At 40.7% G+C, this 22964-nt stretch overlaps 1 protein-coding gene and 1 long non-coding RNA gene across 11 annotated transcripts in view; one reads left to right on the top strand and one right to left on the bottom strand.

Annotated features, from left to right (window-relative positions):
* The window catches only part of CALD1 (caldesmon 1), a 287937-nt gene that overhangs the window by 70651 nt on the left and 194322 nt on the right, over positions 1-22964 (top strand). For 5 of the 10 annotated variants that reach the window (XM_021079173.2, XM_085005406.1, XM_085005405.1 and 2 more), the window contains exon 1: positions 7015-7231. The exons of the other annotated variants lie outside the window; for them this stretch is intronic. The gene's annotated coding sequence lies outside the window, so the exon portion shown is untranslated. Of the gene's footprint in view, positions 1-7014; positions 7232-22964 lie in introns of those variants that run through there. 10 annotated transcript variants of the gene reach the window in all.
* On the bottom strand, positions 712-3257 carry LOC146394931 (uncharacterized). The gene is made up of 2 exons (XR_014833775.1): positions 3085-3257; positions 712-1263 (listed from the first exon to the last, which is right to left on the bottom strand). It is a non-coding gene; the product is annotated as an uncharacterized LOC146394931 (long non-coding RNA).

Here is a 22964-nt window from a genome sequence, read left to right as displayed (position 1 = left end):
AGTGGTAGATGAAAAAGGCTCTGGGGGTCTTATTTAACCAAAAGCTCAATTTGACAGTGCGACATGGCTCCAGAAACTGAGCTGCTCTAATGGAAGCATTGTGTGACCATCGCGAGGCACATTAGGCTCTGCGCTCCTCAGATGAAATCTGGGTATTCTTTTTAATTATAATTTTAAAAATCTGTGTATATTGGAAGAGTGAAAAACTAGATTCCACAGAGGAGGTGATAAGGATGGTGAACAAAGATGTCTCCTGCCTCTGCATCCATAGTCTACCACTGGTGACCTAGTTCGTATTTGCGTCATTTCTGCAGCTTTGCCCTATAGTCTGTCTTAACTACTAGACTAGGCATTAACGGAGGGGTCATCATAATTATAGCACCAACAATGGTTATGGGTGACATTGATTTTTTTTTTCCCATGTGTAAGGCACTTCTTGAAATGCTTTACATATGTTATTTAACCTTCGCCATAGCACTATAAAATGGATTCTACTAGTGACCCCCCCTTTTATGGATAAACTGAGACACAGTGGGTTTAAGTTCCTCAGTAAATGGTGGAATCAAGGCACAGTTTCAGGCAGTTTGACTCAAGGACTGGTAATCTTCAGCCATTGCTATATATCTGATCAAATGCTGAAACTCTCAAAACTTAGGCACTCATGCTCAATAATTTTAATGAGGGAGAGGAGAATAGTACAGAGAAACCAAGTTTGTTTGTTTGTTTTTTATTACTCAAATGAATTTATCACATCTGTAGTTATATAATGATCATAACAATCCAATTTCACAGGATTTCCATCCCACATCCCAAGCATGTCCCCCTACCCCCCCCACGGTTTCCTCCAGAGACCATAAGTTTTTCAATGTCTGTGAGTCAGCATCTGTTCTACAGAGAAGTTCAGTCTGTCCTTTTTTCAAATTTCACATGTCAGTGAAAGCATTTGATGTTGGTGTCTCATTGTATGGCTGACTTCACTAAGTATGATAATTTCTAGGTCCATCCATGTTGCTAAAAATGCTGGTATTTCGTTCCTTTTAATGGCTGAGTAATATTCCATTGTGTATATGTACCACATTTTCTTGATCCACTCCTCTGTCAATGGACATTTAGGTTGTTTCCATGTTTTGGCTATTGCAAATAGTGCTGCAATGAACATTGGAGTACATGTGTCTTTGCGCAGAGAAACCAAGTTGTAGAGAGGACCAGAAGGGGCAGAACTTCTCTCTGATGAGTACAGGGAATTTGTCTAGTGCCCACTGCCTATAAGAAGAGAAACAGGAGTTCCCAACATGGCTCAGCAGTTAACAAACCTGACTAGTATCCTTGAGGACGGAGGTTTGATCCCTGGCCTCCCTCAGTTAGTTAAGGATCCAGCAATGTCATGAGCTGTGGTATAGGTTGTAGATGTGGCTCAGATCCCACGTTGCTCTGGCTGTAGTGTAGGCCGGCAGCTACAGCTCTGATTGGACCCCTAGCCTGGGAACTTCCATATGCCATGCTTGCAGCCCTAAAAAGACAAAAAAAAAAAAAAAGAGAGAGATACACTCATGAGGTTTTGATACACCTGCACAACTATAGTGGTCTCATGAATAATAATTCTCTATTTTTTATAGTAGTTTTTAGTTTTCAAAAGTATTTTATCTATCTATCTATCTATCTATCTATCTATCTATCTATCTATCTATCTATCTATGTATCTATCTATCTATCTTTGGCCGTGCCCACAGCATGTGGAATTTCCTGAGCCAGGGATCAAACCTGCACCACAGCTGTAACCAGAGCCACAACAGTTACAGTGCTGGATTCTTTAACCCATTAAGCCATGAGGGAAGTCCTCTTTATTTTTTATTGAGGTATAATTGACATATTATATTAGTTTTAGCTGTCAAAGGCATTTTTAAAACCCTTAATGTCCTTTAATCCTCCAAATTGCTTTGTGAATTAAGCACGGCAAGTTTAGAACATGGAAACAAGCCCAGAAAGACTATACTTGTTCATCCACCCATGTACTTATTGAACAAAACATTTATTAAGTGTCTATTATGTTCCAGGCGCTACAGCAATATCATAAGAACTTTGTAAAGCAGGTGTTATTTCCATTTTACAGATAAGGAAATGGAAGACCTGAAGACTGTGGCAGCACCAGTCATGTGAAAAACACACAACTCACATACACACACCTGACACATATATATGTCTAGGCCTCACATTACATATTTTTCTTTGAAAGGTTGGAATCGGAAGGGTTTTCTTGCTGCCTCACTGTTAATTTCACAGCCCTGTGTGCTGGAAAGGGATTTTCATGATATCTAATCAGCAGTCCAGCTCTTGGTTTCCAGTGTGATGTTCTTACCATGAGATAGGTTATGTGAAAAAAATATCAATGCGACAGTCATGCCAAAGAGAGCCATCACCAACTGTAGGGATAAATGTTTTGAAATAAACACCTATTAGAAAATGAGATCACACTTGGAAAGTGCTTTGAGATCTTTGGTGAAGTGTGGTTGGGGTAGGTGGGGGAGCGTGCTGGAACACCTTCCTTCTGTGGGTTCCAGACATTCCAGGCTCCCAGCCTCCCAGCTGTGGAATGTCCTGGAATGTGCTCGAATCGGGGTGGGCTGTGGAGCCTGGGAGCCATAGGGCTCTGCTGGCAGGGGCTGGTCGGGACCTACCTGGGATCTCTGGTGTTGTTCAGCAGCACACACTCCCCCCCAAGGTCTTGGAGGTGAAGAAACTAACAGGAAATGCAGAACTTGTATCTGCAAGCCCCTGAAAGCAGAGGTCAGCCCAGAGCTGAAAGAAGACAGTGGTTCTTCTACACCTTCTTACACATATCCACAGTGTCAGCATAGTTTCCAACAGAGGCTCTCCAAATGCCTCCCTCAGCTCTGTGCCCAAGGAGAGTTAGAAATGCTGGGCCCCGTCCCCTTCTTTCTTGTAGATGAGCGGTCTTCTTAAAGGTTAGCACTAAAGAGAAGTTGTGGGAGGCAGGCACTGAAGGGTAAGGAGGGTTAGCAGTGGAAAGAGAGGCAAAGTATTTGGTCCTCCAGCCCTGCAAGTTTTGGGGACACGCCTGCTTACCTCTGCTTGTTTGTGCAGACCACAAAAGGCAGCCTCTCTGCAGCAGCCGTTCAAAGTTGTGTCAATAAAAGATCTTTCAAGAGGAGTTGGAATGCTTATCAGGGGAAAGATTTCCGTTTCTCTCCAGGGAGGCCTTAGAAACCTCTGCATTTCCCAGGACTTCCCAGAAAAGAGTAAGGGGGAAGGAAAATTACTGCTTAGACTGCAGTTGGCAATGGGTTGGGGATCAGCCCTCTAGGCCCTGGCTTGGTGCCTCTCTGGAGAAGCATCTTTAACTTTCATTGCCAGAGGGTGTTTTGCTTCTAGAGAGTGGAGGAAGAGATAGGAGAGGAAATAAAAGCAAAAATGAAAAACAAAGAATTCCTGAAGGTCTGATAAGCAGTTCAACTATGCACCAAAATATAAATATTTGGCCAAATTAGTTACTCCAAATGCTTCATATTTCTAAAACTGAGCCACAGTTTTGTTATACTTTGAAGTTTTTCAGCTCTTGACAATCTTGTGCAAATCTCAGGGGTGTGGGGACTGGAGGTCATTTCCCTCCCTGAGATCCCAGCAAATAACTTAGCTTCTTTTCTTTGATGCCTGGTAAAGTGATTTTGTTGTTTTGTTGATCATCTCTTTCTAAAGGGACATGTTCTGTGTTTGTGCAGTCACTCAAGTCAGCCTTTTATCAATGAACAAGAAACAAGCAGCATGTGCTGGAAAATATTTCCTTGGAACTGATCAGAAAGGTCTGATGGTTATTAAAATATCTGCAGCCTAGTATAATCTACAACAGTGCTAATAGCCTAGTTTCTGCTCACCTTTTGTTGAATTCACCTTTTGAAATTTGCATGACATTAGTCATAGAGTCTCTCACAAATATAGGACTCAAATCTAATTTGTTTATGCTCTGGCATGGCAGAAATCACTGTTCCGTTGGGGAGAAAAATGAACATCCGTAAACTGTGTGTTTATATGATCCTCAAGCAGTTGGTTAATTTCCTGAGTGTAGTTCTGTTACCCCAAACCTGGATTCGCCTTTTGGTTGGTGTCAGGCCAAAAGACACAGCCAAGTCAAAGATGGGGAGAAGAAAGGATTTATTATTGCTTGCAGCAAGTAAGGAGAACATGAGGGCTCTTTCCCAAAGCAGTGTTTCCTTGAACCACAAAAATCAGTGACGTTTTAAGCTAAGAACACATGCATATTCATGAGACAGCTTGGGCATTATGCAAAGTTTTAGCTGATAGAAGTCAGGAAGGTTAGAAAAGGTCAACATCATCATTCCTGAGGTTCCAGTTGATCTGGTGGCTTCAGGCTAATCTTTACCATTGAAATAGAACTGGGAGCCTAGACAAGTGGTATATTACCTTTGCTAGTGTTACTTCTCTTGCCTTAACAGTCTTTGTTTCTGCATTCTTTTGTCCCTTAAGAGCATTCATTTCTTTTTTTATAAGGTTTTTATTTTTTTATTGTAGTTGATTTACAATGTTCTGTCAGTTTCTGCTATTACAGCAAAGTGGCCCAGAATATACATGTATATTCTTTTTCTCACATTATCCTCCAACATGTTCTATTACAACGGACTAGATATAGTTCCCTGTGCTGTTCAGCAGGATCTCATTGCTTATCCACTCCAAATGCAATCATTAATTGCTAAGACCTGTTCAAGGGTACTCATTGTGGCAAGATCACAAAATGGCCTAGGCCAAAAATGGCTTCTCTTATGTCAAGAAGGTCAGGCCTGGCTTGCTTTCTTCTGGGACCTCTTCCTTATTTGCTTACAGTTCTCTAATAAATTTAATGAAAAATAGCCAATCAGATCAGTTGTTTACTATCATTTTAAGAAGCAGCGAGATGTTTTAAGGCCTAGAAAACAGTGGACCTCTCTTTTCCTATAGCACCAATGTTAAATTAATTAGACAGGGAAGCTGTTAGACGGAGGTGGCTTTGGTGCCTTAGTAGCCTAACCTAACCCCAAAGCTAAGCCTGAAGATACCTCAAAGTTAAGAAACCAAACCTAAGGACAGTGATGAAAAACAACCAAGTAGACTTCCCCAAATATGACAACCACTTAAACTATAGCCAATGAGATAATTTTCTTGCTTTGCTTCTGCCCCTTCTCTGTCAAGTCTCTGCTGAAGCCCCTGTAGGTGGTGAAGCACTTCAAACCACTTCTGGTTTGGTGCTGCCCAATTCAAATTCACTCGTAAAAATGTGATATCCCGCAGTTTATCTTTTAACCAGGGGACCGTCAAGGCGGGAAGGAGAAAGAACATAGCCCCATGGTTAAGCTCTTGGCCAATGGGAAACTTTTTTTCTAGTAACAGTTCATTGTACTTGATAGTAATGAGAACTATTTTTTGTTAAAGCAGACAATGAGTGGTATTACCCAGAATACCTAGAACTGTCACTTTCTAGGCAAAGGAAAATGCCGAAGAAGTATCACGCCTGCTCTCGGGCCTGAAATCTTTTGACCTTATTCCCCGGAAGCAAGATCAGGGACTGCCTCCAGATATTTCTGGTGGGGATGCATGTGTAGCTCAGAGTTCAGTTCAGTTATTTAATGGAGAAAATCAGAGGCCCTGCCTCTTTATAGAGTTTGCTTTAAGTATTTATTCTAGTCTCTTCTATCAGGAAATATTTATGTTTGGGGATGGGGAAGTTTGAGAGGAAGAGAGCAGGACTGGCTGCATAGTTTTTGTAAGAAATATTGGAGATACTGGAACCACAGGAGGTTCACTTATGTGTGCAGACACTTCCTGAATTACTCTGAAATGAGGCAAAACCGACGTAAGCCAATCCCGGTAAGCTCCTCAGAGCAAGATTCTTGAGGAGACATTATCTCTTGCGTCTTCCTGGTCACCATCACGTCCCTTCCCTAAAGGAGCCCCTCCCTTCCCTGGACCAGCTCCTCAGTTCCTGCCCTTCCTAAGCCTGGGAAGGCCCTTCTATCTTGGCTCTTGAAAAGGCAGGTGAAATGCCTCATCCTCCAGGAAGCCACTCTGGAGGGAAGCTCATTCTCTGAACTCTCACAGAGCTTTCCTTGCACCCCTTCATTGTGTCATAGCACAGCAATGTCTCTTCTCATCTGATCCCTTCCTATCTGATTTGTAAGCTGCTAGAAGACAAGATCTGTGATAGACCCCAACTTACAATGGTTCAACTTAACGATTTTTTGACTTTCCAATGATATGAAACCGATACCTGTTCCGTAGAAACCCCACTTTGAATTTTGAACTTTTCCTAGTGATGCAGAGCCCAAGACTCTCTTTCAATGTTGGGCAGGGAGCACATCTCCCAGTTAGACATGCGATGAAGAGGTAAACAAAGGATTCACTCAACCATTCTGTACCCACACAACCATTCTTTTCACTTTCAGTACACTATTCAGTAAATTACATGAGATAGACAACACCTTATTACAAAATAGGCTTTGGGTTAGATGATTTTGCCCAACTGTAGGCTAAGGTACGTGTTCCGAGCATGTTTAATGTAGGCTAGGCTATGCTATGTTGTCTGGTAGGTGTGATGTATTCAATGCATTTTCAATTTATGGTATTTTCAACTTATGACAGGTTTATCTGGATATAACTGCATTGTAAGTTGTGGCAGATCTGCATCATACTTTGTTTCTTCTCACTGTTTATGTAGCACAGCACCTCATACCTAAAAGGCACACGGTAAGTGTGTGTTTATTGATGAAATAAATGCATCCAAGTCAGATCTACTGCACAGCAGTAACTTACAACCTAAATATTCATACAAGTAAGGATGAAGAAAGTCAAAACTCCACTTTATAAGTTTCAAATACTACTTCCCTTATTTTCTCTATCAAATTCAGTATGAAGCATCTTAAATTTGGTCAGAATCAGTTGAGCAGTTTAAAGTGTAATAGTTTAAGTAAACATTTTTCTTTTCCTTTCTTTTTTCTTCCTTGGGAACAGATGACACTTTGCTGGACAAAAAGGAAAAATATCTGGGTGGGAGAAATTGGGTGGGTCCAGTTAAGTCTGCATTCCGCTACTGGATTTAGTTGAAAATACCAAGCTGTTTTCAAGAAGTCTGGATTAAACTGACTCCCTCACACTGTACTCGGGGGTGCCTTCCTTGAAGAATTGAAAGCAGAAAGATTTGGGAGCTGAGAGTTAAGCTGAACAAAAGGTAACTATTTTAAATCAAAACATATGCACGAAGAGTGGACTTAACCTAAATTCCAAGGGGCAATTGCCACTCGGTTTTCACTCCTCAGAACTATCTTCTCTGATAAATTTTCCCCCGTTACATTTGAAAAGGATGGGGGGGGGTGTGCTGTTACTTTGCCATTCCTTAAAATAGCAACTTTAAATATACTGTCTCCTTTTAGTGTCCTAGTACCTTTTATCTCCTGATCATCCTTTGTAATACCTGCTGTGATGTAGCCTTAATACATAAGTAATGAGAAGATGAGGGGTTAAGTGGTAGAAAAATTAGAAGAAAAAACGAAAGTAGAAAACACAATTCCTGTCCTTTTTGCTCAGTTTTCAAGACTTTGGGGAGACTTGAGAAGATTTTTGGTGTTGGTGATAGTGTAATTTTTTTTCCAATTTGTAATGGATGGTGTTATCTGCCATGGTTGTGTGAGTTTGATGAAGCAACTCCTCTTAGTTGGGGAGAATCTGTGGGGCAGTCAGTGCAAAGAGCCTAACTGGGCTGGAATCTCCAGCAATGGTACCTTTGGCACTCAGAGCTTAGATTCTATCATTTGGATATCTGGACTTAATGGAAGGAAGAAGCTGGTGAGAAATAATGTCTGAGAAATTGGAGATTAGTCTAATGAGACAAGAGAAATAAATAATAGACTTGTTTATTTTTCTTCACAAATACAGAGATATGCCTGTCAGCCTTGGCACCAACTATGGAAGTGACACAGAGGTACAGAGCAAGGAATGGGACTTTCAAGGCCCAAGGAATGAGATGAAGGGTAGTTGTGGAATGGATCTAGCCTAGGAGGCTTTCTGGGTACAGAAGGGCAAGATGAGTCCATAGCCAGCGGCCTAATAGTCATTCTAACTTTATGAAGGGATTCTATGTAGCCAACCCCAGAGTGGGCCTTTTCACACTTCCAGAAAGCACCAGGAAGGTTTAGTGGTGCCAAGGAAATACACAGATTTCTGAAGTTCCAGAAGTGCAAGAGTGGATGTCATTCTGGAGTCAGAGAACAGACATATGTTTCTAGAGCGCAGGGTTGGACCAAAGAGGTTCTCTGTCTCCCAAAAAGAACAGATCCTCAGACCTCTTTAGGGAATGCAGTGCACAGCAAAGAAGAGCTCTCTAGAAGGGAACCAGTAGATCCAGGTCTACCAGAGCTAGAGAAGTATGCAGAAGTAAAAGAGAGTGATGCCTTCAGAAACCCAGAGCAAGTGATCTGACACTTAGACCACTGGGAACCCTGGGTGAGGATAGTGCTGCATCTCGGGATCTTGAGACCTAAGAGTTCCCTGAGTGAACTCCAGTCTATGACTTCCTCCAGCATATTTCTGCCCATTGACGATCAGCCCAAGTTCTAAACCCCCAATAAAATGACAGCAACCCTTTACCATTGTCTCCAGACATCTGGCCTCCTTCCTTCAATCTTCCTCTTTTTTTTTTTTTTTTTGTCATCTTGCCTTTTCTAGGGCTGCTCCCACAGCATGTGGAGGTTCCCAGACTAGGGGTCTAAACAGAGCTGTAGCCGCTGGCCTACACCACAGCCACAGCAACACAGAATCCGAGACACGTCTGCAAGCTACACCACAGCTCACGGCAATGCTGGATCCTTAACCCACTGAGCAAGGCCAGGGATTGACCTGCAACCTCATGGTTCCTAGTTGGATTCGTTAACCACTGCGCCACAACGGGAACTCCCGATCTTCCTTTTGATCAGGAAATTCCTTTTAAAAAACCCTACTTGTTGCCACGAATATTCTTTGCTATTTTCTGCTCACTTAGAGCTTTAGTAATCCCAGTGCTTTCTCTATCAGTTAGGGACCGTTCAGGAGACACACATCCTAATAGTTATTTGAATGGAGAGAATTTAATATGGTAAAAGAAAAAACAAAACAAAACAAAAAGCTGTTAATAAGATAGGGAGCTGTTAGAAGGTAACTAAAAAGATAGAAGGAGAACTCTGAAATACCAGAGGAAGCAACAGGAAGCAGCTCCCACTCCTCAACAGAAAAGACAGAGTGGGAAGGTTGGGTTTTTAACATTTAGAAACTGAAAGGAGGGCTCCCTCCAAGATGAAATCCAGATTTCTGAGGAGAAGAGACTGCTTGGCTGCTGTTGGTGTCTCTTGGGAGTAGCCTTGGGAGACCTAGATTTCTGAGGAGGGAGGAAGGATCCATTGTCTGAGGCTTGGGTAGAGGGTTGATACGGCACGTGCTAGGAGATCCTGCAAACTAGATTCAGCGGCCACTTCAGGAAGAAACTGGTGCTGCTGGAGTGGCACAGCATTGCTGGGGTGACCTTAAGGCCTGCCAGCAGACAGGAACAGGCAACCCTCTTCCCTTCCTCCATTCAGCCCCGTGGTCTCCCTCTGGAGCCCCTATTGTCAGAGTGAACAGGGAGCCTGCAATCAAAGCGGAAACGTGCTTTCAGAGTCCCTGCCCTAGAATCACAAAGTGGAATAGAGGAGGGTGGATCTGGGCTTGAGAGGTAACACTTTAATAACTGGCACACGCTCCTCATAGCTTCTTGGGAAAACACCTGGCTCTTTCCTGTTGTAATTACAGCTAGAATCATATTTGAGGCCTTTCCAAGCACCTTTTTTTTTTTTGAAGAACCATGACTTTCTCCCCTAGAATTTAAAAAATTCTGCCTTAAAGCCCAAGACATATGCCTGATTATGCTTATCCTTTCATTCTGAGCAATTAAAAATTTTAAAAACCATCTCTACCTTTTTCCTGAGAGGTGAAGACAAGGCAAGAACTGGTCTATCCACTATGTGTAATATATATTCAGTGATCAATTCTAGATCTTACTCCTGTCGTATTGTCTTTTAACTCTCACTTCTCATTATCATCTCTCCCCCCCCCCCTTTTTTTTGGTCTTTTTAGGGCCGTACCTGCAGCATATGGAGGTTCCCAGGCTAGGGGTTGAAATCACAGCCGTACCTGCCAGCCTACACCACAGCCACAGCAACACCTGATCCAAGCGGAGTCTGCAGCCTACACCGAAGCTTGAGGCAGACCTGGATCCTTTAACCCACTGAGCAAGGCCGGGGATCGAACCCTCATCCTCATGGGTGCTAGTCAGTTTCCTAACCCACTGAGCCACGATGGGAACTCCTCATTATTGTCTTTTTACTGGGACATTCAACTCCACGTTTTCCTTTCTCTTCCAAACCTTTACTGTTGGTAGATAAAATTATAAGTCTACTATCTATGCTATAGAGTCCTTTGATTCCTTGTCCAAGGCTCATAGTTTTTTTTCAGACAATGTCATTTATGCAGCATTTTAAACTTAAGAGGTGTGGGGGTAGATTTCCAGGAGCAAGTTAATAGGAATCTTCAAGTGGCAGAGGAATCATGAGAGTAGACCTGAGAGCTTAAGTGAATAGCTTTCAAGAGCTTGGTGATCCATCTTTGGTATTCAACTTGGACAGAAAATGCTTATTTCACATAGGTTAAGTAGGGCATCTTGAGACTGTCAGAAAATGAATCTATCTGCATAATGCTAAAAAAATCTGTTATTTAGTCAAAAGAACCAGTCAGATAATTTCCAGATTAATTTACTTTTCATTTCATGTTTGCATATGCCCATCCAGCCCAAAACTCCCAAAGGAATAAATTACTATTTCAGGAGGTAAAGGTTTAGTTTCTTCTCTTAGCTACCTAAAACCATCCAAATTATAAAAGTAAAACTATCTATTGTCGTGATACCTTCATAAATCTACTTCCAAGAGCCAGAGAAGAGGCATCAGGAGTGGGGAAATTTCATATGTGTCCATGCATGTATAGAGTTCAGGCTCTAGAAGTAAATGTCTCAAGAATGTGTAACTGCTGCCGAATAACGATGTAACTTACATTTTTTGCCAGTAAATCTCAAGCCTGATTCATATCAGATTGGACTATAAATCTAATTTTTGCACCAATTATCAAAAATAAACTACAATCTTGAATATATTCCATTCTTCTTTTCAGAGAGAAAATAAAGAATGGAATGTTATTTTGGGTCCATGATGCAAAGTCTATTGGAGGTTGGGGTTGGGTTGGGAGTCTGTCTGGAGAAGACAGCTTTGAAAAGAGAACTTGTAGTCTGAGGATCTAGAAATTATGATAACATGATGAAGCTTGGGCCTGAGTTCTCATGTGAGAAAATAATGAAAAAAGCCATCTTAATGCTTCCAGGAAAAAAAAAAAAAAAAAAAAAAAAAGCGTGCATCATCTTCTTTACTAAAGCGATGAAATAATTGATCTGTGAGAAGTGGATTCTCAGAACTTTCTACCCTGTGTGCCCCTCACCTGTGCCAGGTGCCACCAGTTACTCACTCTAAATTTGTAGAGCCTGGGCAATGCAGCGCAGTCCTGCAGAGTCACCTGGAGAGCGTCAGCTTTGAAAACTACTGATGTCTGGCTCTATACAAGGAACGTTAATGCGGCCCAGGCATTGCTAGTTTTGTTGTTATTTTTTAAGCATACCAGTTGAGAAGCATTTGCCCAGATCAACTGCCGTGGGAGCAGCCCATGCCTCATGAGAACTGTGGAAAGTCCATTGGCAGGGCTGTAGCGGCAGGCTCTTCCCCACTGCTGCTGCCGGGTCTCCTCCCACACTCTTTAGTCTCCTGCCTTGTAGCATTGGCCCCTGACTATAGATTACCTTGAATTGATCAACTCTAATTTCATGCTTCTAATTCCCTGGTCCCTGCTAGTCCTCCCCCTCCATGCCCCCGTCTGCTCTGACTCCAGAAACTTGTATTTTCCTTCTGAGTGCTTATCCCTTCTCTTGCAAAACGCCGGCCTCCTGATTTCCCAGCTGCTCTTGCAAGCTCTTCTTTGAGGCGGGAGTCTGCTTCAGCTCTATCCTTTGGGGCCGGAGGCTAGGACCTTTCCATAAGTAAGTGCTGAATATATTTGTTCCGCTCGTGACTTCTGTGGGATGGGATGAGATCGAGCCTATCCATGTAGATAGTACTCTTCTTGTTGTAGGAAATATCAGTAGTGCAATTGTGAATCAGATGGGCTTGGATTTGAATCTTGGCCAGGGAATTCACAACAGAGGAAGAGACAAGAAGGCAGGAGCCAGGTTCCTGAGTGAGGACCTAAGATATGGAAAGGAGGATTATTATAAAGGGAAGGGGGAACAAAAACGAATGATAAGTAATATAATCTTCTTTAGGTAAATCTGAAAGTGTATGATAAATGTTAGTATTGGTTATTCTAGCTTGCACAACTGCCACTGTCATTTTTTAAGTTCTGCAACCTCTTTCATGACTTTTTAATAACACCCTTGCCTCAAAGTACAAGCCCAGATGGAAGTGTACATTTTTTAAAATGTCGATAAAATGACATATATTCTCCTTTTTCACAATTCAAACATTAAAAGTAAACTAAAACACACTATTGACTCCATGCCTAATCTCAGGTACCTGAGTTAACTGAGTTATAGTCCTTCTAAGTGCATTCACATACAAAAACATACGAATATACTGTGTAATAATAATTATGTAATACATATGATTTTATAATATAAATATTATGCAATTGATCCACGTGTGTATATGGGAGTGTTTTATATATCTGCTATCATGCCATACATATTATTATAAAACTTCTTTCACTTAGTATGTAATGGAGATCTTTGATTTCACTACATATAGATTTATCTAATTCTACTCAACTACTAAACTGTATAAAGTTAAGATGTTTCTAATTCATGAGATTATAAGCAGTTCTGCAATGAATAGTTTGTATGTGTGACTGAAGGTTGCTTTAGGGCAGATCAGGAGAAGTAGCATTGTTTGGTCATAGTATATACGTATTTTTTATTTAAATGGTTATTGTCACGTTCATACTTCACCTAGGAATGCAAGAGAATACCATTTCACTATACCCTAACCAACACTGATATTTTAAATCTTTTTTTTTCCGCTTTTTTTTTTCTTTCTTTTTTTCTTTTTTTTAAATACTTGCAGCATATGGAAGTTCCCAAGCTAGGGTCAAATCGGACCTACAAGTACCGGCCTATCCCACAGCCACAGCAACATGGGATCCTTAAGCCACTGAGGGAGGCCAGGGATTGAACCGGCATCCCCATGGTCACCATTCAGGTTCATTACCTCTGAGCCACACCAGGAACTCCATTCTTATAAATGTGAGCTGGTATTTCTTTATGGTGTGAAAATTTTTTTTCACTATTGAGGTAGAGACAATATGCTTCATTATTGTTCCAATTTGCATTTCTTTGACTGCAAGTGAGATTTAACATCTTTATAATGTGTTTATTTGTTACTTGTAATTCCTCCTCTATGAATCCACTTTTCATATTTTCCCATTTTTCCATGGGGTGGCTTATGGATCTTACTGTTAGAGGAGTGCTTTTATCTATTATGGATTTTGATCAAGGTGACTTCAGGGACACCATTCACATTTCAGTTTACAAGAATGGCTCCCCCTGGTGTGTGCAGTGCACAGCTTGCACAGCCATACTTGGCAGTTCTTTATATTTCTTTTGTGATGAATTTTGTAAATATTTTATCCTTAATCTGTCTCCTGTCTTTTAACTTTGCCTGTGTTATTTTCCATAGTAGAAAAATCAGGTTTTTTTAGTCAGTCTATCAGTCTTTTCCTTTGTGTTGTTTGCCTTCTTAGTCTTGTTTAAAATGGTCTTTCCTACTCAAGGTAGTAAAACATTTTCCTGTATTTCCTCTGATTGTTTTCATAGTTTTTCTATGATTATGTCTTTAATGTATCTGAAAATTATTAGTGAATGATGTGAAGTAGGGATCTAAACATTATTGTTTTCCTAATGAGTAACCACAACCAATGGTCCCAACAAATTATTGATAGCTATCCTTTCCCTTTATCTAAGATACTGCCTTTATTATATATTCTTTTTTTCCATACTCCTGAATCCATTTTGGGGATCTGCATTATGTTCTTATGATTAAAATAATATTTGGAGAAGGTATTCACTTAGCTATACTAGGATTATCACTATCTATTAACAACAGAGAGGTTGAGACTGAAATAAAAATCCACTCTATACTGGCTTTAATTCATCATATACAACTTGATCTTTTTTTTTTTTTTTTTTTTTTTGCTATTTCTTTGGGCCGCTTCCTGCGGCATATGGAGGTTCCCAGGCTAGGGGTCTAATCGGAGCTATAGCTGCCAGCCTATGCCAGAGCTGCAGCAACGCAGGATCCGAGCCGCGTCTGCAACCTACACCACAGCTCACGGCAATGCCGGATCGTTAACCCACTGAGCAAGGGCAGGGACCGAACCCGCAACCTCATGGTTCCTAGTCAGATTTGTTAACCACTGTGCCACGATGGGAACTCCTACAACTTGATCTTATAGTAAACTATGTGTTATAAATTATATAGAGTCCTCACTTCTGAAAGGAGGCTAAATCAAGCTCGGTAATTCATTCATCATCTTTATGAAGCTCCACATTGAAGACTGCTGTTTAGATACTTTTCATAAAGTCAGAACTGGTGAATCTTACATGATGTTTATACACAAGCTCCTGGTGCCCAGTTAGGATGACAACCTGTTTTTCTTCATCCTTATTACTGTGCTTTACTTGAAAATTCTTAGTTTGATTTAACCACATATATACATTAATTCATAAATAGTGAATTAATAAAAGTTAATATATTTTTAACTTTAAATGAAATGATCACTTGCAACAAAAGTGCAAAGATATAAACATTTGAGCTTCTTTGTGGGGCCATGAAAACCTTAAAAACAGGATATATCTAATAGCACAGTCAGATACATAGTAGGCACTACATACACATTCGCAGGATGAATGAAGCTGATACCAGGCTTAACTTTAAAAATCATTATTTATGATTTCCTTTTTCTAGGCTCTTTGTCATTTGCTTCATTCAGAGTTGCTGTTTTGCAACCCCTACTTTAAGATGTATGATTTAGAACATGGTATGAATCTGGCTTTCTTAGCTAGAAAACTTTGAGTCAATTTAATCTTTTCTTTGGGATTTATTTAAATCCAAGTCTTAGTTATTTGTTTAATGGTTAAAAGAAAAAAAACCTGAAGTATAAATCTTATTGTCCATATTTGGTTTCCATATGGACTAAGTGAATGAAAACTCTACTTACTTAACTCTCCCTTCTCTCCAAGTAGCAGTCTCTACATGGAATAGAGTTAGGATGGCTGCCTCTAGAGTGGTGCAGTGCACAGCACTGTCCTCCTTCAACTCCAAACTGCATTCTTTGTCTAGAGTTCTCTAATCAGAAGGAGCTGCTTGGCTCTGACTACCCTACTAACTGCTGTATACTGGTTTGTAGACACCTAAACTTTTGCAGCTCTCTGTCCCTCGAAGACATTCCACATACTGCAAAGGTTATTCATTAAATTAGCCCAAAGTCTTCTGGCAGTTTCCTGATCTGAGTTCCTATCAGGGCTTTTCTTAAAAGAGTTCAAATAATCTCCTTTGTGGGTATTTTTAAAATATGGAGCACAGTAAAACTCTTTTAGAGAGACTGTGTAGGATGAGAGTCGCTCACTCACACAAGGCTTAGGACTGTTGACAGTGCATGAGCATCTACTTGATGACAGTGGAAGGTTTGCACCTGGAGTCAAACTTGTGGTAGAGAGATTCTGTTCGGTGTGCAAGCATGGCTTACATTTACCCACCCAGAAACTGCCTCCGAGGCTATTGCACATGCTGATGTTTTTGAATGATACTGGCTTATTTGAACTGTCATATTCAAGTCTGTTCTTTTTTCTTAAAGCATATGTAAGATAATTCAAAGTCAAAAGTCTTGGACCCCTAGATTCTTAGAACTGAAAATGCCTTGAGATCTCCTAGTCTAACCGTCTCATTTTAGAACTGGGATGACTGCCTTATTGACATGATTATACACACACACACACACACACACACACACACACATATAGATCAAGTCATTATATATAAAATCATATTAATAATGAATGAATATTAATAATAAATTAAAATTAACGTATTTAAACCTTAAAGGAACTGACCATTTGGGATCGGAGTTCAAATATATTTATAAACACATAAAGTTATCTCTCCTTTCTTTAAAATATCCATAGCACCCATCAGGCGTGTGTATGTGTATGTGCAGTTATAAGAATGTGAGGGTGGTGAGGTTACTGATTACCATCCATTAGACTGATAGGAATGGTTAAAATGTGGAACAGTTTCCAGCTACATGCAGAATTCTGATTGGCTGCTTTTTTCACTTCAAAGTCTGTTTAATTTTGTGAAACAGCTTCTTATCACATTTATTTATTATTTCTCAAAGAAGATGCTGGGAAGGATTCTGCGTTTATTGTTTTTCTCATGTTGACATATGAGAAAATCGAGTTCACATAGAGCTTGACATTTTCTTCCTGGAAACATATACTTAAAATAGCTCATAAGAGAGTCAGCTCCCTGTCGCTCCAGCTCAGCACCCTCTCCTAGTCCCTTCTCTTCCAGCCTGAGGGACTTTCACAAGAAGAAACTGATATCATATGGAAATTCCCTAATCAAGTGTTGTTTAAAAATCCCCATGGGACACTGAATTAGGCATATCCCCATGTGGCTGGAAATACATGCACACAAAATGATACTTGGGAAAAGACATGCAATACCCAAAAAATGCACAATTAATTGAAGAGAATGGTTGCCTTCAGTGGAGAGAAGATAAATAGGAGGATGTTGTGAAAACAACCTCAAGTTTTATGTTTGCTTCTCCCAACCCAGTTTTCCAAAAGATACCTTATTCTGACATTTAAGAAAAACTTTAGTGTTTTTTTCTCTCTGCTCACAGTGGAAGAATTGGAATTTCACCAATTTCTTTGGGATGACAAATATCAGAAAAAGTTCTAATGCTGCTAAAATCACTGTTCCATAATCTATCAAGAGTCAAGATCTCACAGGAAGAAAATTTGCAGTAGATTAACCTAAAGTTAAAGAAAATAAAACTGACAGCCAGGAGGCCACTTGGGTTTTAATCTCAGTTCTGTGCTGATAATGATAATCATTTGTCGCTAAGCACCTCTGAACAGTTTGTAAAGCGTGTTCACATTTATTAATAATCTATTTGATCTTCATATCAACTCTTTAAAGCAGCTCTTTTACAAAGGAGAAAACTAAAGCTCAGACAGCTGAAATGACTTATTAAGGTTGCTTAACTTGTAATCTGTACTCTTTCTCTGTTCTGAGGGTAGGTTCTTAACCTGTCTTTGCTTTTCATAGATATTATAGCATTTGCCAATTAACTTTATGGGGATGTACAAGAAAAAAGTGATAATATGGGTGGCATTTCATTGAGAATAAAATGCTAAATAAATCAGTGCTAAATAATCAAGACATAATAGTTATAAAATTGTTTTACAAATTAATATAGTTAATGTACTAAAAAATATCTTTGGAATTCTCTTGTGGCACAGCAGATTCATTAGCTGTATTGTCACTTCAGTGGCTTGGGTCACTGCTGTGGCATGGGTTTGATCCCTGACCTTGGAATTTCCATATGCCCAGGGTGTGGCCAAAAAACTTAAAAAATTTTTGAACTAATTATACTTATTCAAGTATTAAATATATTAACACATAATAGATGTATTAAATAGAGTAATATATCAAATTAATACATGTTATGTGTAAATATGTAATTTATTTGTAAAGAAATTAATGCATAATATATGTATACATAGTTATCACTGTTTGTATGTTTGACTTATTATTATTACTTTTGAAATATTTGCAACCAGGTCTTTACAGCTTATAAACTATCTCAAAGAGATAGTATGTATCAGGGACCTGGGAACACCCAACCTGGATCCCCACCATCACACACCCTTCTCTTTGGGTTTCTCAAGGGAAATGATGTACAGAATCCAGTGCTAGGTGAAGTATCACTTCACCTATTCGCTGGAGACCTGGACCCAAATCCAGGGTAATTGCCAAGTGAGCCTGGCTGGACTACAGCTGAATCTACTATTGAATCTTGGATTTTATTATTCCATTGAGGAAGAAAGGGTAGTCCATACCCCATGAGTCAGAAAAAAATGAAGAGGGGGGAGAAGAGAGGAATGGCTGGGGGCTCTCCTGAGCATACCCAGCTCTCCTTAATACTCTGGTCTGGTAAAGCTAGAGCATCTGACCCCAAATAGAATCCACTCTAAGGCTTCAGTGTCTAGGGCCTAGATTAGCCCAGTCAGTCTCCTTGAACTTGACAGTCCCAGCACCAGTTTTCTTGAAGAGAAGAGTGCTGGATTGGGATTCTTGCTGAAAGTTCTCCTAGCTCACAGTTTCCAAAGTAAAAAGAATCCCCAAACTTGGGAATGGTATCAGGAAGTGGAATTCTCTAAAATTCATTCCTTCATTCCATAACATTTTGTTTAGGCATTATACTGTACGCTGAGACACAGAGATGAGTACTTGCTTGTGTGTGTGTATGAATAGACAGAGGAAGAAAGAGAAAGACAGTGAAACAGACTGTGAATAATCAATTGAAAGGAAAACTTCCCAGAAATTGTCGATTCAGTCGAGTGATTAAGAGATATAGAGGTAGTCTTCATCTGGCAGTAATTTCTAAGGACGTAGATTCCTATTGAATATGAGGAGATAGGTGGTTAAAAGTAACACACAAACTTGAGATCTGTAAGTTGACATAGTTCGATGTCGATGGTAGGACAAGCACAAAGAAGAGCTATAGAAAGAGGACTATGCCAGTGTTCCTCCAGTATTGTTTTCGAGAAGTTCTCCCAGCACTGAAGTTTTGTTCTGCAGATGGAAATATTCCTAAAGAGGGTCAATTTATCAGGCACAACGGATGAAGTGAAATCATCCCTCCCAATTGAACAGCCTCTTGGCTTTGGGGTCAACTTTCCCTAATACTCCCTTCTGTCTCCTGAGGTGAACTGCCCATTGGAAAATAGCTTTGGTCTAAACAGCCACCTCAATTTTCTATCTCGGGATATATTTTCTTTCACTTAAGAGATTAAGTTGGCACTCTCATTTCTAAATCAACTCTAGTCATACTCATTTGTCTGTTTTTATTATGGCTGTTGCTTCCCTACCTTCCAGAAGAACCTTGAAAACCAGGTGTCCCCAAAAGTCCATACATGGATAGTTCTGTTTGAGGTATTCATGCACAGGTGAGAGGACCAAAGTCTTAGGTTCCCTTCCCCCAGCCACCTGCACCTTTTAATTAGGGCAGCAACAACAAGACTCCAGAGTTCCTTCCTGGCCTAGATTCAATCACACTCACCACTCCCCAAGCACTCACTTGAATTCTCAGTTTTGGTACTGGGTTGTATACAATTGAACATAAATAGTTTTGTCAAGATAGCTTTCTCTTTGTACTTACAAATTCTAGCCCCCCCAAAGGCAGTGTTGGGGGTATTATAAATGAGCATAATATGTGGCCCCTAATATAAGTATGGCCCCTGTTTTTAAAAGTTCTGTGCCTCATTTACCCCTACATCACTAGGACCTAATAGAGTTGACAACACACAGCCGGGACTCAAGAAATATCTGTTTGTTATTAATTCATTAACGATTAATTAAATAATTGATGAATCAGTTAATAATCTAGGAGGTAAAAATCTAAATCAAATCAAACAGTCAAGTCAGTAATGGATACATGGAGGACGAGTGGGTCTGACAGCAGGTCCTGTAGGTCGTCTGAGAAGCGGGTATTGACTGAGGGCTGAGATTTTAGGGATGGCTTTCAGGTAGGTTTCGTGCTCAGGTAAATGTTAAGAGGGAGAAACAAGATGACTGGAATCACTGAGGCAGGAGATGTGGGAGGAGCAGTGGTTTGTGTTGGGAATCGGAAGAGAGACAAGAAGAGGGGTGATTATAGGTCACTGTAAAATGCCAAGCCAAGTTTTAACTTTATTCTTTTGGTGGTAAGATGATATTGGAAATTTCTGAGCAAGGGAATTCATGACAAAAGCAGAAGTTCAAAGCTAAGTATGCATTTAAATTTTTTTTTTTCACCTCAGAAGAGTAAATTGTTGAGAACATGAGAACAAGTGGGATTTTTTTTTTTTTTTCCCAAAATCCCACTAAGGTAAAAATGACCTCTCCCTGGTTGCTCAGGGTGAGCCTCACTGTACAGAATTTTTATGGCAACACCTACCCGGCTCTGCTACACTTCTGTGAGCACATGCACGAAGGGGCAGTACAGTGTCTTATAAAATGTCTCCGTACTCCCAGGAGTGGGACAAATTTTGATGTGGGAAGGTGCTTCATAAATGTTTTTCCCATGAATAAGTACATGAGCATTTAGTTCACAAAGCAGCTTTACAAACACTTTACTTCATTTAATGCTTATATCTTCCCTGAGGTAGGTACTATTATTTTCTAGGAGAGATTTCAGGCCTGGGGCGGGGCGGGGAGGGGAAAGGGCAATATCCACATTTCAGGGAAAGCAAGTGGGAAAACCGAAGTGGCTGGAGAGGTAAGACAATGGGCAGGACACCAGTGGCAGGAGCTACAAAGGCAGAGCCAAGAGGTCTCAAGGGCCTGGGGGAGACTGCAGGGGAGTTCCCTGCACAGGGGTCAGACAGGACTGCTCAGAAGAGGGAGGAGCTGGAGTCAAAAGGTCCAGGGCCCACGAAGAAGGGAGGTCATGGAGGAAGAGTGGACTGTGGAGAGACTCAATCAAAAATGAATTATTTGGAGAAGTTTGGCACAAGAAAAAAAGAAGGGTGAAGCCAAAATAAAAAACACCCAAAGTGATTTCTCCCCAAGCCTTGGACATGTGTATAGACAGAGGGCACTGACCAGTAGAGGAAGCGGAGAGCATGTGGGAGCAGGAGGTGAGGTGCAGCCGGACGGCCTGAGGGAAGGAGAAGTGCGAAGCTGCAAAGACATCTCAGGTCTCACACACGCTTGTTCTCTCTCTCTCAGGTATCATGTGATCAAAGCCCAGCATAGCTTGACCTGTGGTTAGATGCATCTAAGTTACATAATTTGCTTGTTCCAAACAGCTGACTTTCCCCGTGTATCACCAGACTCAACCATCTCTTTAAAAATATGTTTCTCTCTCTCTCTCTCTCTCTTTTTTTTTTGATCTTAAAAATAGTCTGCCCCCCAAGAGAAATCATTGCCTCTCAGATGACATTCTGCCAGGCCAAAGCTACAGAACCTCACCCAAAATAGATCAAATATTTTAAATGTTTGCTTATTTGCACGCCTCACAAATATGCCTGCAATGCAAAGCCAATTATGAGATTGGCTTTTTTTTTTTTTCCTGAAACGAGAGATCTGTTTTCTGGCGAGGAGGGGACACCAGGTCTTACCACATGGTGTTGGTTGGATTTCAGATAGCTTTCCTTTAGCCTGGGACAGGAAGAGGAAACACACACAGCTGGGTAAACACATGTGGAGCAAGGGGGTCTCTCTTAGAACTTGTCATCTGGGGGTCCATCTTGTGCACATGTGTGAGCTTCCCCATTAAAGCAGGGGTTCTTTAAAGGCAGGTGCAGTGTTTTTACAAGATTATAAAAGGCACAAAGCCTAACACTAAACCTAACACTAAATAGGTGTTCAGAGGGTGGCTGAAAGAATGAATGAACAAAACTACCCAAGAAGAATCCAGTTTCGGCTCTGAGTGACAAGAGGAATTTCGTGTGAATGGAACCTTTTTGCTTTATCTTCGGGTAGAGCAAATCCAGCTGAAAGGAGCAAGGGAAGAGTGGGAACCATCCAGCCATCAGCTCCAGATATAGGGAGACAGGAATTTCTTATACGGAGGCTGAGGGATTGTCCAGTCCTGTTGGGTAGAAGTGGGGAAAGATAACATTTGTCTCAGATGGTCCTTGCTCCATCCACCTGGTTTTCGGTGATCATGCTCTCTTTCCATTCTGTGAGGTCATCACATTTATCCCAGACAATCATGCCCTTCTTCTTCCACCTGGTGCCCTGTGAGACCAGCCCCGCTTTCTTTCTTCTGTGTCCCATCAGCGCAGGCTTTCACTTCAGTCACACCCTAGTCACAAAACAATTGGCATTAAGGCACCAAGGCAGACGGTGGCTTAATGTGTTAGCCCTTTGAAGAGTATCTATAGCTTCCACAGTTTCAAAGCCCTTAAGACAAATGGGTGACTAGGTCAAGTGCTTCACATTCAGGGCAAGTTCCCTCTCCCTGCTGGTCAAACTGGCCCTGAATAAAGGGTACCACTGACCGAGAGGACAGTGGGCTTTCCCAGTGTCCCATAGGTGAGAATTCTCATCTGTAAAGCAGTTTCTTTTTTTAAAAGTTTAAGAATAATACAAAATCTATGTACATGCTCTGAAGAATTAACAAATAATTGTTAATTGCTTCAGATCTTTTATACCTTGCAGATAAATTTCAAGTTCCTTGGTTTTTGTGGCCAGTAACATTCTCTCTCCCTTCTTATGGGCAACTGCTGTGTTGAATTTGGTGAGATCCTAGTTTACTGTTACACATATTCATAAAAATTCATACGAATAGAATCATTCCAACTGCAACTTGCTTTTTTTTCCACACGGTTTGTTTCCGTGATCAAATATATCTAGTTCATTCATTTTAACTGCTGTATAGTATTTCATCCTCTACTATAGTTTATATAGCCTCTCCCCCAGTGACTGGTGTTGGGATTTTTGCCAAAGATACTGCTATTACAGACAATGCCTTTAAGAGCTGCCTATTACATGTGCTGAAGAATATGAGAGTTTCCCAAGAGGATATACCTAAAA

Source organism: Sus scrofa, chromosome 18 (assembly GCF_054392235.1).
Source record: "Sus scrofa isolate SSC_HxYL_T2T_F1_AM1 chromosome 18, Sscrofa_HxYL_maternal_Yorkshire_Landrace_v2.0, whole genome shotgun sequence".
In the NCBI taxonomy this organism is placed as follows: Eukaryota; Metazoa; Chordata; class Mammalia; order Artiodactyla; family Suidae; genus Sus; species Sus scrofa.
This window is presented reverse-complemented; position numbering and strand designations above follow the sequence as displayed.